Genomic DNA, 16,066 nt, shown 5'->3' on the forward strand with positions numbered 1-16,066 from the left:
ACTAATAGCATGCTAAACTTTGAAGTTTTATCTAAGTAATGTAAAGGGTTAATTGTGCATATATAATCCTTTAGACATAAACCGTTGACCAAGTCTGGGACTAGGATTGGATCCAGCCGCACCTGGACTCCTCTCTGAGAAGGAGTTTAGAAAGCACGGGGGTCCTTTCTGAACCTTGTGACTCAACGGGAGGGTCTCCCTGACAGTTCTGTCTGACCCTGTCCTCTGTGCAGTAAATAATAGAGTGTACCCTGACATCGAATCTCGTAAAACACTATTGCATTTACCACTGGTTTTATCACACTTACTACTGGTTTTGTTAAATCACTGTTTCACCTTAATAAATATTTCTCTGCTTCACTCTAACTAGTGAAGTTAATCACTCCGTCCGCGACAATTGGCCGTTTTCCCTTAATTGGTATATAGGGAAACTAGCCCATAAACACTGGCACTCAAGTTAGATGCCAATTTTTCACAAAATGTAAAGATAAGAAAGTATGACTCAAAATGTAGATATGGATAACACAGCATACATTGTGGTATGTGTTGCATATTTTCTTATATAGCATCTAGAGTGGAGATCCTATATCATCTCTTTTTCAAGTAACTAGGTATAGATTTGATACCTTTTATTTTCCTTTTTAATCACTTCCTGGATGTTGCCATACACTGGTTTGCTTAGCAAATAGAACAGAATAGAACCTTAAAATAAAATTATTAATTAACATGTGTCTAATGTGACCCACTCTTAAACACATCAGATACAAAGAACAGTTCTAATATATGTGTTATAAAGTTCTCTTGTATAAAACACATATAGGAACACATATAAATGATGTAGGTATTGAGGTATATAATTTTTATTTTGTAATTTTCATTAAAAAATCATTTTATGGTGTAACAGTATTATTTTTATGGCTAGCTTTTTGTCATACAGGCAAACTAAACTTTTAAAATACAAAAGTTAGTTTAAAGAAACATTTAATAGTCTCCATAGGTATAAAACACTTGATTACATTTAAACTTTAATTTCACCTCCATTGCACAAAGTAGTTCCACATAAAGCTTTCAGCTGTTTTTATGGAGAAAAAGACTTGCAATCTTTTTATGACACCTTGCAGGACAGAGTTTTGAAAAACAGCTGATATCTCCATTAACAAAGTCTAATTTAGAAGGGCAAAATGTTTGTTTCCTATTGTGACATGTAGAGTAAATAAAATTAATTGACTTGAGTCCATAAATTTCTGAGTCAAATGAGGTGGAATTTAAAGCAGGGGTTTTCATTCTGAATTTATGGTACAATTCTGTATCCTATTGCATGTGGCATTTCTATTGATATCATAGACAGTTTGTAGCCTTGTTGTTAATTGTAACATCACTTTTATTTATTTATGAATTCATTTATATCTCTTTCCTTCTCTCTCACTCTTTTTAATTTATTTCCATAGTGTATTGTAAACCTGGTTAAAGGTGAAGGTTTATCATGTGTGGATCTGGCCCCTAGTTGCTCCTTATTGATTTACTTTGTGTAATGGGAAGCAATATAATAATCTGTTACTGTAAAGTCTCCATATAATCAGATTTTAATCCAAACTCTAGTTTTATTTTGTTGTTCATTGTATTGGTTTTTGTTACATCCTGCTCTTTGGAAGGCTTTAATTTCTGATGAATTCTCTGTTATTGACACTTACTACATTATTATATCACTTCCACTCCTAGCATTAAGCCTTCCAGTCTTGGTGACACTGAAGGTTGTCCCAGAAGTGGCTTAAATTGTTAATGACTTCTGTTAAGCGTGATCCTAAACATTATGGTCTGTTCTTTCTTTAAACTGATCAACACAAAATCTAACACATTATTTTGATTTGGTTAACAATGTCCTTCTGAAGACTGTTACTTACATCCAGTGCACTGTTACTTCAAGCATTTAAGCAAATGAAAATGAAGATTTTTGAAGGTTGTACATCTTCTAATAGCCATAGTTTGTAATTTCCCTTGTGTACATCCAGTACTGTTTTTTATATTCCATTATGTACTTTCAAATACAACGTTCAAATATGTATGTGGTTGCTCTTTAGGAAATACAAATCTGAATGGTAAGAAATCAGTATATTTAATCTCACACCTGTGACAGTAATTAAGTAAACTTCTGATGTAAACCCTGAATTTTAAAATAAAGATGGAACTGTGATTAAATGCAAAGTGATGAAATGGCATCATTATTTCATGCAGTGACTGGGAAAAGATAACAATATAAAAAGTGAAGAAGGCCAAAGGAGGCAGAGAAGAGAGGTGGAACAATGGAGAAGAAACAGAACAGTACTTTAGTCTGAGTGAACTTCAGCATAACTTAATGTGTACAGAGCACAAACTATAGACCCATTTTCTTCAGAGGAGTCCACTGTTGCTGTAACTTGGTACAGCCTTGTGCCTGTACTGCATTCACCTTCCACTGAGGACATTTCTGATGCAGGCTGGACTGGTCAAGCCTTGGAGGATCTGTTGTCAATTGGGTCATTGGAGGCTGTCTCTTTATGATTAGCCTTATGTCCAGAATTTAGCATTAGTCTCATCTTTTAAGTTAATGTTTTTAACAATATTTTTCCTTTTTATTTCTCTGTACAATGACCATCCTTGCCTGAGGGGTCCCAAGTTGTATTGCGGTAAAACCAACACATGCCAACAAAGGGGCAGAGCTACAGGATGCAGCTGGAAAAGTAAATTCTTCTGTCCTATTTTCTTAGGTTACTTGCTTGAGTGTTTTATTCTTTTGATTAATTCTCTCTTAACATCTTGAGTAGTTTTCTTACAGAGGCACAGAAGGAAAGGGCAACCCAAGGGATATTAGTGACCTTCTGTACGTATTTATATGGGCGAAGTTTCTGGACAGAACCTTCAAAGCTGCTTAAAGAAAACTTGCCTGTAATAGCTTTACAACAACATTTAATAAGTTTAAGCTGATTTTTTTTTTTTTTTTTTCTGAGGCACTTGAATTGCAAATCACTGATCCAAGGTCTTATAGCTTTGAAGTTCAAGGCAGATTATCTACTAATATTAGAACATGCACATGTGAGGCAGCATTTACAAGTTTTAAGATCAAAGAGTCACTGTGCAACCTTCAGAATAATATCATTCTGTCATGCAAGCAAGCATAAGAAGGCTGGAAAAGTTCAGGCTTTCAAGCAAACTTTAGAACTCCTCTTGTGTAAAGAGATTTTGACCACAGAAATCTTGTATGCAATAAAACAATTGCTTACCTTCAAAAATTATATTATCCTTCTTTTAAATGAAACAGAAAAAACATCCCCAAATTTATCAGTGCATTTGCTAGATATATTGTAAAGTTCAAATATCTCTTGATAACTCTGCTTTTAGACTTGTTTTTTCAGGCTCGTGTTTCCTAGCCTCTAGAGTCTTAGCAGTTGTGCTTTGTATCATCTCTCGCTTAATGTTGAAATGTATGCATTGTCTAAAAAAAATAATATAAAAAATTGCAAGTTTTGAATTCTTTATATCTGCTCCAAAAAACTGTTAAAAGGTGCAGTGAAGTCCGTGAGATTAGTTGTTTGTTTAAGGTACAGCAGGTAGAGAAAAAATTTGCTATGTCAGGCTTGTAGATTTCAACATCTTTCAGTACCTTAGTATCATGGCTATGCTGCTTATTTCATTAAAGATTCCTCTTGCAATTGAAGCACTCTAGTGCAGACATATATTTTGAATGAAGGATAGCTCATATTTTTCCTTGCAGAGTTTTATGAATTTGTTGCATTAATCCTCCATGAATTTATTAGCTAATTGAATTTCTATATAGGAAAGAATCTTTATCAATTTTTATCTTATTGTTTTTAACTAGCAATTTTACTGCTAGACTTCCGTCTGTTTTCTCTGTTGTTGGCTTCTTCTAGATTCGGCCTTTGCTTTTCAGAGTTGAACTATAAGTGAGTTGGCTGGCATTATTGCAGCTTCACAGAGGGTGATGACAGAGGCACTCAAAAGGTTAAGGGACTTGTTCAGTCTTGCACAGGTTGCCAATGACAGAGAATATCACAGTCCTTCATGCTAGTCTTCATTGTTCTGGTCAGTAGATAACTCCCTTGTCATGTGTATTAACTTTCGTCCCTTTTTTCTCAGTTTTCCATTTGAACCATATCCAATGAGGAATATCAACTTCTGGCTTAACTGTGCTCAATTTCCAGTTCCTTTTCTAGACTTTGTCCAGTTCAAACCATGGAACTCGATATAGATCAGTTGGAAAAAAAGCAGTGAAATAACAAACATACCATTCTCAAACTATATTTATTCATAATGTGTACCTATATCTTTTTTATTCTCTTGAAACATTAAACTGTGAAAATTCATAGCAGCTGGAGTCTCCTAGAAGTCTTCTGTTGACACCCTGCTGTAATTTTTTGTATCCAGTCATCATCCTTTTGCTCTGAAGGAAAAGAGCATTAGGTCACCTATTCCTTACAACATAATTACAAATACATTAAACTTAACTATATATCACAGCAGATGAAGGAACTGATTTTCCCTGACTGAAGAAAAATAATGGATTTGGACTGTACTTTCAGGAGTGAAGGCACACTAGGCTTGTAACATCTTTGTTCTCTCTGAAGCTCGGGGTACTGAAGATGATTTCATGCAAGCTGGTGCATGATTAGAGTTTAAATCAACATTAGGCAGTGGAATAAGAGTGCCGTGCACTGATATTTCAAATGTTAAAGAGTAGAAACTGGATTATTTGGTAATTTATTTTGGTGTTTTGGGCTCAACATTTGGGTTTTAAAGTAATATTCAGTTGCCATTTATGCTATGATACTAAATATTTTGTTTCTAGTAGGGTCTGCTTTGAAATCCTTTCTTATATGAGAAAAGGAGCTTGGACATTTGTGGCTTCTCTTAAAGCAACTGGAAATCACTGCAAGGGCTTAATGCTATAAACTGGGAGCGTGTCTGCCATTTCTATAGGTAAAGCAAGGACAAATTATTCTGTACTACGTTTTAGTAATTGCTGATCTACTGTCTCTAGGACTATATTATGTCTACTGAATAGTCCGAATTAGTGCTAGTGGTTGGCAGAGATTCTAATAATGATTACTTAATTAGAAGATATTTCTGGATTTATTTCCACTGATAATAATATTCAAGGAGACTTACTGGCACCATTATCGCCTTCCACTGATTTCTACCTCTTCCCTTTGGAGTAGTTTCATGAGCATAGAACGGCAACGCACTCACAATGCCAATGCATACACAGCCATTTCCTCCTCTCCCTTTTGTCAGCTTTGAGAACAGTTCTAAAACAAATTATAGTCTTTGTAAGTCATAATTTTTTCAAAACTTTGAAACAAACTATGGTAGATGTAATTTTCTAAGTCACTTTTACTGTCAATACTGCACTTTTCTGTGATGAGTTGAATACATACATTTGATAAAGCTCCAAACAAAAAAATGAGGTTGGCTGTATCCATTTCACATGCAAAAACTTTAAAGACTATATTTTTAAAAATTCTTGACTAAACACTAGCCTGTAATTGGTTAACTGCTGTTTATTAGGAGTTATCCAAAGCTGTTGGTGGAGAAAGGTTCTCCTTTCCACCAGGAGAAGGCATAATGAAATTCCCAGCTCTTATTCTTTCCTTGTTCCTTGCCTGTGAAAAGTTCTTTTTCTGTTACATCTTTGGAAAACTAACTAAACAGAGAGTAATTTCAAAGTTGACAATGTAGCTTGTCTCTGTTTAAGTGCTCTTATCTGACGCACTTCCATTTCATTTTTTGGATATTGTTCCAAAGAAACATGAAGTCAAGTGAGGTGGCACCAGCCTCAACTGCTGCTGGAGAAACAGAGAGGTGTGGTAATGTCCCTAGGACTATTTTATGGCCGTGGGGTCAGGTAGAGGCCACATTTAGTGTAAGGCAGAGCTGTACAAGTAGCCAGTTTTAGATTCAGTGGCTGAATGGAAAAGAGTGTTACCTCCTTTTTCCATCTCCTATCTCCAAAACCTAATTTCATGCTAATCCGGTTTGGAATGACAAAGAAACAGATATCATTGTTTTGAGCCAGGTCAATATTTTCTACCTGAAGGTGGTTACATGCTATGGGAAGAGGATTGCTTGTCCCAAAAGTTTCCCTCCATAAGCATTCCCCAGGAAGTGGAAATATATTGGGCAGAGATATTTGAGTATTTTCCATACATATCAAGAGATTATGAGCATTCAAATGATGTTTTAGTGCTCTGGAATCCATGATTTTCACCTGACCATGACCAGAGTCAGAAACCTGAATCTCAATATAGGTACTTAAATAATTTTCTATTTATTCATATTGACAGTTGAATTTGCTCTTTTAGATTTTGGCTTTCAAAGACAGCTTGGCAAAGGATGCAGAATGGCTGCAATAAGCAAGCATCCATATCAGTTAAAATGCTGGCTAAGACTTTGCAAGGAATAAATTATGCGTATATACACAGATACTGAAAGATGGATCAAATGGAACCTGAGATCTTTGAGAAAGAGATCCACTATTAAAACCACAGTAAAACACCACTGTGCTTGGATCCAAAGCTTTGATATAACTAACGTGATTTAAAAAGACTATCTGGGGACGAGAGAGGGGAACAGCAACATGGTAGACTTGCAGAACAGCTTTTTCTGGTTTTGTTTTTTGTTTCCGCCCCTCTCCCCCCCCTGTCATTTGTAAATGACACTTTACAAACATTTGTACCTATGCTTCTCTCTATACCCACAGGATTTGTACCTCCAGTTTTGCTCTCGTGGAATGACTGAATTCTTAGTATGAAACTGTCTTTCTGCAAGTTTCCTTTGGTTGTAGGGATGATCTGATATGGTCTGTAGTCCTGGGCCAATTCATGCATCTTGGGTGCCAAAACATATGTTTTGGGTTATGGTTCTGGTCTAAGAATAGTTGATGAGAGATGGAACTATATTTTCCAGGTATGCTTACAAAAGGTATAGAACAAAAAATAGAGCAACAAGAAATCTGTGGGAAATACGTAGAAATGAAGGAGGGAAGAAAAATAGATTAGCTTTACTTTAGCAGAGGAAATTCTACAGAACGAATTTTTTCTATGCTAGTTCTAGTTTTTTCCAATTCCATTTGGATTTCCATTCTGATGAAATAATAACATGCTGTAGTACTCAGATATTTTGAACTTTGTGATGATTCAAATATCCTGTCATTTGTGATTGACCAGTCTTGTGTAGGAAAACAGAACAATAAGTAAGAGGAAATGAAGTGGAAGTTGTATGTTTTTCTCTATATTCTTGCTTAAAATTAGAACAGTTTTCAGAAATGTGGCATTTGCGTTGGCTTAGTTTTGGAACTAATCGGAAAAGGTTATCATTTCTATCAGACATATCTTTCCTTTGTATTACCCGCAGGATGAAAGAGAAGATCAACTGTTAGGTCTTTAAAGCAAATTGGAATAAAATTTAGAAAATTCATGGTTACAAATATTTTATTTTTGTTAGTTGTGTCCTGAAACAGTGCCAGCTCAGAGTAAATTAATCAGAGTTGAGGAGATAAAAGAGTGACCCATTAAGATATTGAGAGGAAAGCCAAAGAAATACAGTAAAATAACATTGTATTTTTCAAGCCTCTCTGATGGCATAGGAGGAAAAGTTTACTGGAGTTGCCTGTAACATGTAATGTGTATGGAAGGAAGGGTAATCTAGTCCATCTTGCCCTAGTTCCCTACTTGAACTGTCACTATTTGACCAAGTTGCTATTAGCAAATTTTAAAGTCCTGGGGAAGTTCAACAGCTGAGATGCCTACATTCTTTTTAAAGGCACCATACTATTACTTCTGTGTGCCTTTGAAAAGTCTTACCTGAGATCTTTCCCTACATAATTGTGATCTGGGAGTAATGTCATACTTTAGTACTTAACTGGGGGATTTGGAGGTCACGTTTCAAAAGTAGTGAGCTGATAAAATTCTGTTCTGATGGAGACCATATAAGTACTGTGGACACAGACTACACTTCACACTGTACTCTTTCAGGTTTTTAAACAAAAATTACTTATTCCCTTTGAGTGTGTGAGCGGAAGGAACAAAGCCTGAAATGTAATGCAGCCACCGTTTCAGATAGAAATATCGAATGACAGTTTTTTTCATTTCCATTAGTTTTAGAAACAGAAATGTGCTGATACTCTCAAAAAAGTCAGCTGTTGACAAGCTGTGAGACAACGTTAATGTGTTGCTCCCTGTCTACCTATTTATTCATTCATATTTTACTTTTTTATGTACAGTGTTGGGATATAAGGTGACTGATTTTTTTTTTCTTTCCACTCGTACAACGAGAGGCTTCTTGATCTTATTTTTATGCAGTTTTGATGGAAATTTTTGCAAGTGCCAAGCACAGTATTTCTGCTGTTCTAAAAAATTGTATGTAAATGTTAACAGAAGAAAGTACCAACATGTCTCTATGCAATAACATAAGTTGGTGATGGACAAAAATGATCACTTCCTTGCTCTAAGCAGAGAAAAGAAACCCATCTTACACCCACTTTACTAATGTACACAAAACTTACCAGCCCATGCACAAAAATGAGTTATTGCCACTTATTCATTCTGATTGAAGACAATGAAAAATTAATATTTTACCTGTTTCAGTCTCTTCTTGGATGAACTGATGAATGCATTATTTCATATATTACACTCTACTTAGTTTTTCCTACAGTTTCTGTCATCAAAGGAAGAATTAGGGTTCAAGTTTTTCTTTCAGCCACTGGACCCCCCAGAGGGTGATATGTGCCTTAATTTTCTCTCTGGCATGACTATATAGTCTACGCACTGTTCTGCAACTTTTGTGCATATGGCTACCGTTAAAAAAAAAATAAAATTAAAAATTTCTAGGTTCAGCAGTAATTTTCCCAAACACTTATAATTGTGAAATCTTGTATTTGGGAAATAAATGACAATATTTAAATGACAGTCATATGCATGACCTAGTGGAAAGAGGACAAGTGAATGAATCTCGTATATGTGGGCTAAATGTATGAATGTATAAAAGTTTGTGAGAAACAGAGTGAACTTTTAAACCAGGAAGAGCTCCTCTCTCTCCTTCTCTGCTTATCTATGCATCAGTGCTCTTCACTGCTTTCTAACCTGAGCATCTCTGCAGCCTGGTTATAAACTGGGGTCAACTGATTAAAGTCACAAAATCAAATTCTAGGATTTTATTCTCTGATTTTCTGAGCTTCCTGTTTTTCAGGATTATTCTTTGCATTCTGCAGATATTTTGAAGCCTTGAAGCCTTGCAGGCGGTTATGACTAATATTATTTCATATAATCATAATTACGTTTTCAGTTCCTTTTTTGAGCATGACAAAGGGAGGTCTATATGCAGGATCCAGCTGAAAAGGGCATGCAGCAACATGGTGCTACATCCTCCCAGGGGGGACAAAGTCCATGCTGGATCTGCCAACAGGTTACAGCTGCTTGCTATCAACAAGCTCAGAACTGTCTAGAATATCTGATTCTTCCTGTTTCTTCCAGACATTTCTGTATGTCAGAAACGGAGCTGGTATGTGACATGAAACACATAATTGGCTGCTTAAGGGATCAGGAACACAAGTTGTGTTCTCCTCTATCACTTCATTAGCAATAATGAAAGAGGAAACAGACAGGAAGAGGCACCAGGTCAGTTTTTGGCTCCAGGACTGATGCTATCGTCAGGGCTCTGGGTTTTTCAATCATAGGCTGCTGTATGAGACACCTGGCCTGCTAGTGGCAGGTGAGAGGTCATTAGCAATAATGAAAGAGGAAACAGACAGGAAGAGGCACCAGGTCAGTTTTTGGCTCCAGGACTGATGCTATCGTCAGGGCTCTGGGTTTTTCAATCATAGGCTGCTGTATGAGACACCTGGCCTGCTAGTGGCAGGTGAGAGGCACCTGTCCCAGAGGGGGAAAAGAATTTTGGGGCAGGAGTTAGCAGGGCTCATTGACATGGCTTTAAACTACATAGGAGGCAGGAGGGGGAGCTAACTGGGACTGAGAGGATTAAACCAAGGGAACATGCCAGGGTTTGAGGGACAGGAGAGTAGTGATGACTCTGCTCTTTCATTTGGGTTGATTTATAGGACACCAGGCCTGCTTGCAATGGGGTGGGGGAAAGCCTACTACTACTGCTAGCGAGGCCTTGCAGTCCATTGTCTCAGTGGCAGTGGGGGATGGTGATACATATGGTAGTGAAGACATAAGAAGTAGTAATAGGGTGGCAACTACAGAAGGGACTGAGCACCGTCAGGTGGGAAATAGGGCTCATCCCCCTGAAAAAGTGGCAGGATAACTAGTCCAGCTGAAGTGCACCTACACAAATGCATGCAGCATGGGCAACAAAGAGGAGGAGCTGGAGGCCATTGTGCGGTAGGAAAGCTACGATGGAGTTGCTGTCATGGAAACATGGTGTGATGACTCACATGACTGGAGTGCTGCAATGGATGGCTACAAACTCTCTCAGAAGGGACAGGCAAGTAAGGAGAGGAGGAGGGATGGCCCTGTATGTTAGGGAGGATTATGAGTGTCTAGAACTAATTGAGGGTAACAGTAGGGTGAAGTGCCTATAGGTAAGAATCAGGGGGAGGGCCAGTAAGGCTGATATTGTGGTAGGAGTCTGTTACAGACCACCCAACCAAGATGTAGAGGTAGGTGGAATGTTCTATAAGCAGCTAGCAGAGGTCTCGAGGTCGCTTGCCCTTGTCCTGGTGGGAGACTTCAACCTACCAGACACCAGCTGGGCACACAATACAGCTGAAGGGGAGCAGTCTAGAAGGTTCCTGGAGTGTGTTGGGATAACTTCCTGTCACAGATGGTAAGGGAGCCAACTAGGGAAGGAGAACTGCTGGATCTGGCGTTTGTAAATAGAGAAGGATTTTTGGGGATGCGATGGTTGGAGGCCGTCTGGGGCAAAGTTACCACAAAATGATAAAGTTTTTGATTCTCAGGGAGGCAAGAAGGGGAACCAGCAAGACTGCCATCATGGACATCTGGAGGGCAGACTTTGGTCTTTTTAAGAGTCTGCTTGACAGAGTCCCTTGGGAGGCAGCCCTGAAGTGCAAAGGAGTCCAGGAAGGCTGGACGTTTTTCAAGGAGGAAGTCTCAAAAGTGCAGGAGGCAGGCCATCCCTGTGCACAGTAAAGCAAGCCGTTGAGGGAGAAGACTGGCCTGGCTAAACAAAGAGATAGGGTCACAGCTCAGGGAAAAAAGCAGAGTTTATGGTCTTTGGAAAAAAGGACAGACCACTCAGGAAGCTTATAAAGGTGTAGCAAAGTTATGCAGGGAAAAGATTAGAAAGGCCAAAGCCCAGCTTGAACTTAACCTGGCCTTGGATGTTAAAAACAACAACAAAAATTTCTATAAATATATTAATAGCAAGAGGAGGACTTGGGACAGCCTCCATCCACTATTGGATTTGGAAGGTAATGTAGTGACAAAGCATGAGGAGAAAGATGAGGTGCTGAATGCTTTTTTTCCTCAGTCTTTAGTAGTAGAGTAGGGTGTCGCCTGAGTACCCAGACCCCCGAGCTAGCAGATAAGGGCAGGGAGCAGAATGAAGCCCCTGTAATCCAAAGGGAAGCGGTGAGGGACCTGCTCCAGCACCTAGACACAAACAAGTCTATAGGCCCAGATGGGATCCACCCGAGGGTACTGAGGAAGCTGGCGGAAGTGCTCACTGAGCCACTCTCCACCATTTACCAACAGTCCTGGCAAACTGGGGTCGTCCCAGATGACTGGCATCTAGCACATGTGACATCCATCCACAAGAAGGGTTGGAAGGATGATCTGGGGAACTACAGGCCTGTCAGTCTGACCCCGGTGCCTGGGAAGGTGATGGAACAGATCATCCTGAGTGCCATTATGCAGTGCATGAAGGACACCCAGTTGATCAGGCCCAGCCAGCACGAGTCCACGAGGGGCAGGTCCTGCTTGACAAACCTGTTCTCCTTCTGTGATAAAGGGACCTGCTTGGTGGATGAAGGAAAGGCTGTGCAATGTTGTTTACCTGGACTTTAGTAAGGCCTTTGATACAGTCTCCCACAGTATCCTCCTGGAGAAACTGGCTGCCCATGGCTTAGATGGGTATACTCTCCACTGGGTTAAAAACTGGCTGGAGGGTCAGGCCCAGAGAGTGGTGGTGAATGGAGTTAAATCCAGTTGGCTGCCAGTCACGAGTGGAGTCCCACAGGGCTCAATACTGGGACCCGTTCTCTTTAACATATTTATCAATAATTTGGACGAGGGGATTGGGTGCACCCTCAGTAAGTCTGCAGACAACACCAAGCTGGGTGGCAGCGTCGACCTGCTGGAGGGTAGAGAGGCTTTGCAGAGGCATTTGTGTCCAGTTTTGGGCCCCTTATAACAAAAAAGACATTGAGGTGCTGGAGTGGGCCCAGAGAAGGGCAACAAAGCTGGTGAGGGATCTGGAGAGTAAGTCTTATGAGGAGAGGCTGAGGGAGCTGAGGTTGTTCAGTCTGAAGAAGAGGAGGCTGCGGGGAGACCTTATCGCGCTCTATAACTACCTGAAGGTGGGGGGGGGTAGGGAAGCGGGGGTCGGTCTCGTCTCCCAAGTCACAGGAGGTAGAACAAGGGGAAATGGCCTCAAGTTGCACCAGGGGAGATTTAGATTGGATATTAGGAAACATTTCTTCACCGAAAGGATTATAGGCTGCCCAGGGAAGTGGTTGAGGCACCATCCCTGGAGGTGTTCAAAAGATGGGTTGACATGGTCCTCAGGAATGTGGTTTAGTGATTTTCTTATTTCTTATTTATTTTTTTGTCAGAGTTAGGTTGACAGTTGGACTAGATGATCTTTAAGGTCCCTTCCAACCGAGACAATTCTATGATTCTATGGTTATTTAAATACTTTCATAAATAGTAAAAAAGCGGGGTTTTGTTTTTCCTCTCAGGAAAACTGTTGTCAGTCAAAATTTTTTACATCCAACAGGTTTTTTTTGGCATGCTCTAATCAAAACCTTCTTACATCCAGCAGATGCTGAGTGCTCATAACTCTCACTAACCTCAGCAGGGGTTGAGGCATTTTAGCAGTTTGCAGAGAAAAAAGCACTAATAGAACTCAGGCACAAATAGTATATGTTTTCAGGGAACCAAAGCAACTGCGTCTCCCATTGACTTTGCTTGGAGGTGGGAATGCTCTGAGCATCTGAAAAATATGACCATCTTACTGATGCTTCATAGTAACAGCTGGAGATGGGGAACTGAAGAATCAAGAGCATGCAGAAAAGGCTGTTTTAAAATTATTTTGCTCAGAGACCTACATTAAAATGACTTAATTAAGGTGGAAATCTATTGAAATTTAGGAAATGTCAGAATTACAGGTAGTTTTAAGAAACTTAGTCTAACCCTACAACACATATGTCATTACACAGTATTTAATTTTGTCCTATTTTTCACATTGGAGCCTGTGCCTAGTAAGTGCACAGAATGTTCCTGTAATGAAAAGTTATTCATTATGTTTGCACTATTTACTGCATCTTATTCAAAGTTGTAAGTGTGGCATCTTTCCTTTGTTGTTCATTACTATAGTAGGTAAACACATTAAATGTAAGGTCAGGCATACTGTGGTAATATGCATACATATTTTAATATATAAGACACCTGCATTAGTTATCAATGTCAATCTATCACACTGAAATGTAGCTTTGGAAGGGATACAGCAGCTGATGACAATAGCCAGTTGTCAGTCTGTCCATGTATTTACTATATTTGTTGATAATAGAATCATAATAAAATTAAAAAATGTCCACTTCAGTTCCTGTGTCTAATATAATATGTGTATAAACACACATTTCTGCTGTTTTGTTTTCCCCTGTTCCTATCATCTTCCCAAACAAATTTCCTTCTCCCAGTCTTACTGCCTTTATCTTCTCTCTTTCAGTTTCTGTTCTTCAGGCTAAATCTACTATGCAGCCATACCCATATTATCTGCTGTAAAAGGCCCAGTCTTCTCTTACTCTATAGGTTCTTTCTCTTTCCATTTTCATTCCTGTATCCTTGTTAAGCCAACAGAGTTCCCCTCACCTATACCTGTTCCTTTTCCTTAATCTGCTTGTTCATCCAAACAAACTTCTTACTGCAAGCTCTTTATTCTATCTTTCTTTCATTTCCAGTGGAGACTTGAAATTCTGCCTGTTAGAATCCATTTAGTCTCTATCCTCCAATCTATTTGCCTAACCTCAGCAACCTCCCTGTCAAACAAGTGCTAGATACTTAGTCTCAATGCAGCCTCTCAGTAACTACCACTTATGCATGTCCGATCCAGCCTCTTCCCTCTAAAACTAGTTTCAGCTTTCTGTCCTCAGAGCTCCCAGTTCTGGAAGCTTAAACACTTCTGTAGCCACAAGCCTTTCCTCCCTTACATTCTCCCTTCCCTTCAGTCCCAGGTTGGACGAGCTTTTCTTTTTTAAAGAAATCAATTTTTTTTACCTGTCTAGAAAAAAGATAAAAATTGAGCTGCCACCCAAAATTTAGGCTCAACTCACTTCAATTTGGCAAAGACAAGTTGTTATAAACAATGAGGAATATAATTTTATTATGAAGACTGGACTAATCTTTCTTCCAGATTGTAATAATGGATTTACCCACTAATTTCTCCAAACTCTGAGAGGCCAGGACACCCTCCTCATGTTTCTGTACTGCTAGCTGAAAATATAGACCATTGCTGGAAGATTAGAAGGACACAACTCCAAAAAATCAGATAAATGAATGTCAAACAGATAGCATATTTTTCCCCAGTAAAAATATTTTTTTTTAAAAATGAGTGAATTTAACCATGTTGCTTGAACAGTTTCTTTCAATGCCAATCCTTTAGTTTCTATTAAAAGTCATTGTTATCATTTCCTAGAACCATACCAGCTTTCATCTGTGCACCTTCTTGAAGGTTAAAGCTTAAAATAGCTGTCAAGCCTCTATAGCCTAGTAATCTTTTTCTGCCTTGAGGTAGTTCCTTCTGCAATCAATGCCACAAAATGTACAATTATGAATGTTTGACATTGGCTGGTTTCGTCCTTTTCACCTTACCTAAGATGCTGTACTTCATTTTTGTATAGGAAGTCTACAATTTTGCAGCATATTAAATTAAATTGCAACATATGCAGAAATTGTAGATATTGCATTTTGCAGAAAAAGCCATCTAATTAATGAGTATCTCATAAAATAGATTTTACTTCTTTTTTAGGGTATTCTAACACAAATATTTTTTAATCCAGTATAGAGTAAACAGCTTCTCCTTAACACACTGGGAGTGCCACTTAAACTTTCATATTGCAACAAATAGATCACAAATTTTGAAACATGATTTTAAGGGGATCAGTAAAATCTCTTTGGCAGATAAATGTTTTATATACAGTTGAAGAGAAAAGAAATAGCAATTAATGACTTAATTTTCTTTTTCTGCCTTATCTCCTGCCTTTTATCCATTTGTTTGTCTTTGTTGCATTAACAGGGGATGTAGCAAGAGCAGCTATATTACAACAGCTATGCTTACCAGTTTAATAGATATTGTTCACACAGTGGCATACCTGGGTTCAAGGTGCAAAACAAGTAGAGTGACTTTTCCTTCTTGAAAGAAAGAAGGAATAAGGGGAAAGAGTGGCAGAGAAGGGGAAAGAGACATAAACTGATTAAGAGACAGATCTGGGAAAAAAAGTAGGAGCTGAAATAGCCCATCACGAAACAAAATGAAGTCCCTGTTCTGAAGCTAGCTGTCTAATCTTACCTGACACAATGATCCCTTATGCCACATCAAGAGAATGAAAGACCACTGCTCTTCTTGGAAACTCAGGATTATGAACAGAAATGTTCCTTTAATGTGGTTGGCATATATTGCTGGTCACTCTGCAAGTAGTCAGGGTTGGAGGCTTCACAGGAGGCTAGAATAAAGCTGCCAAAGTGAAAAGGCACCTTACAAGGGCCTGTGAGAGCATTAACTTGTTCACAGCTTGCCTGTGCTCAGGTTTCCCAGGTAAGGTGTAGGCTGGTAGAATCAGATATGACTGGAGAAGCAATGAGTGATCCTATCTGGA

The sequence above is a fragment of the Calidris pugnax genome, unplaced genomic scaffold, assembly GCF_001431845.1.
Source record: "Calidris pugnax isolate Ruff unplaced genomic scaffold, ASM143184v1 scaffold2, whole genome shotgun sequence".
NCBI classification, from domain to species: domain Eukaryota; kingdom Metazoa; phylum Chordata; class Aves; order Charadriiformes; family Scolopacidae; genus Calidris; species Calidris pugnax.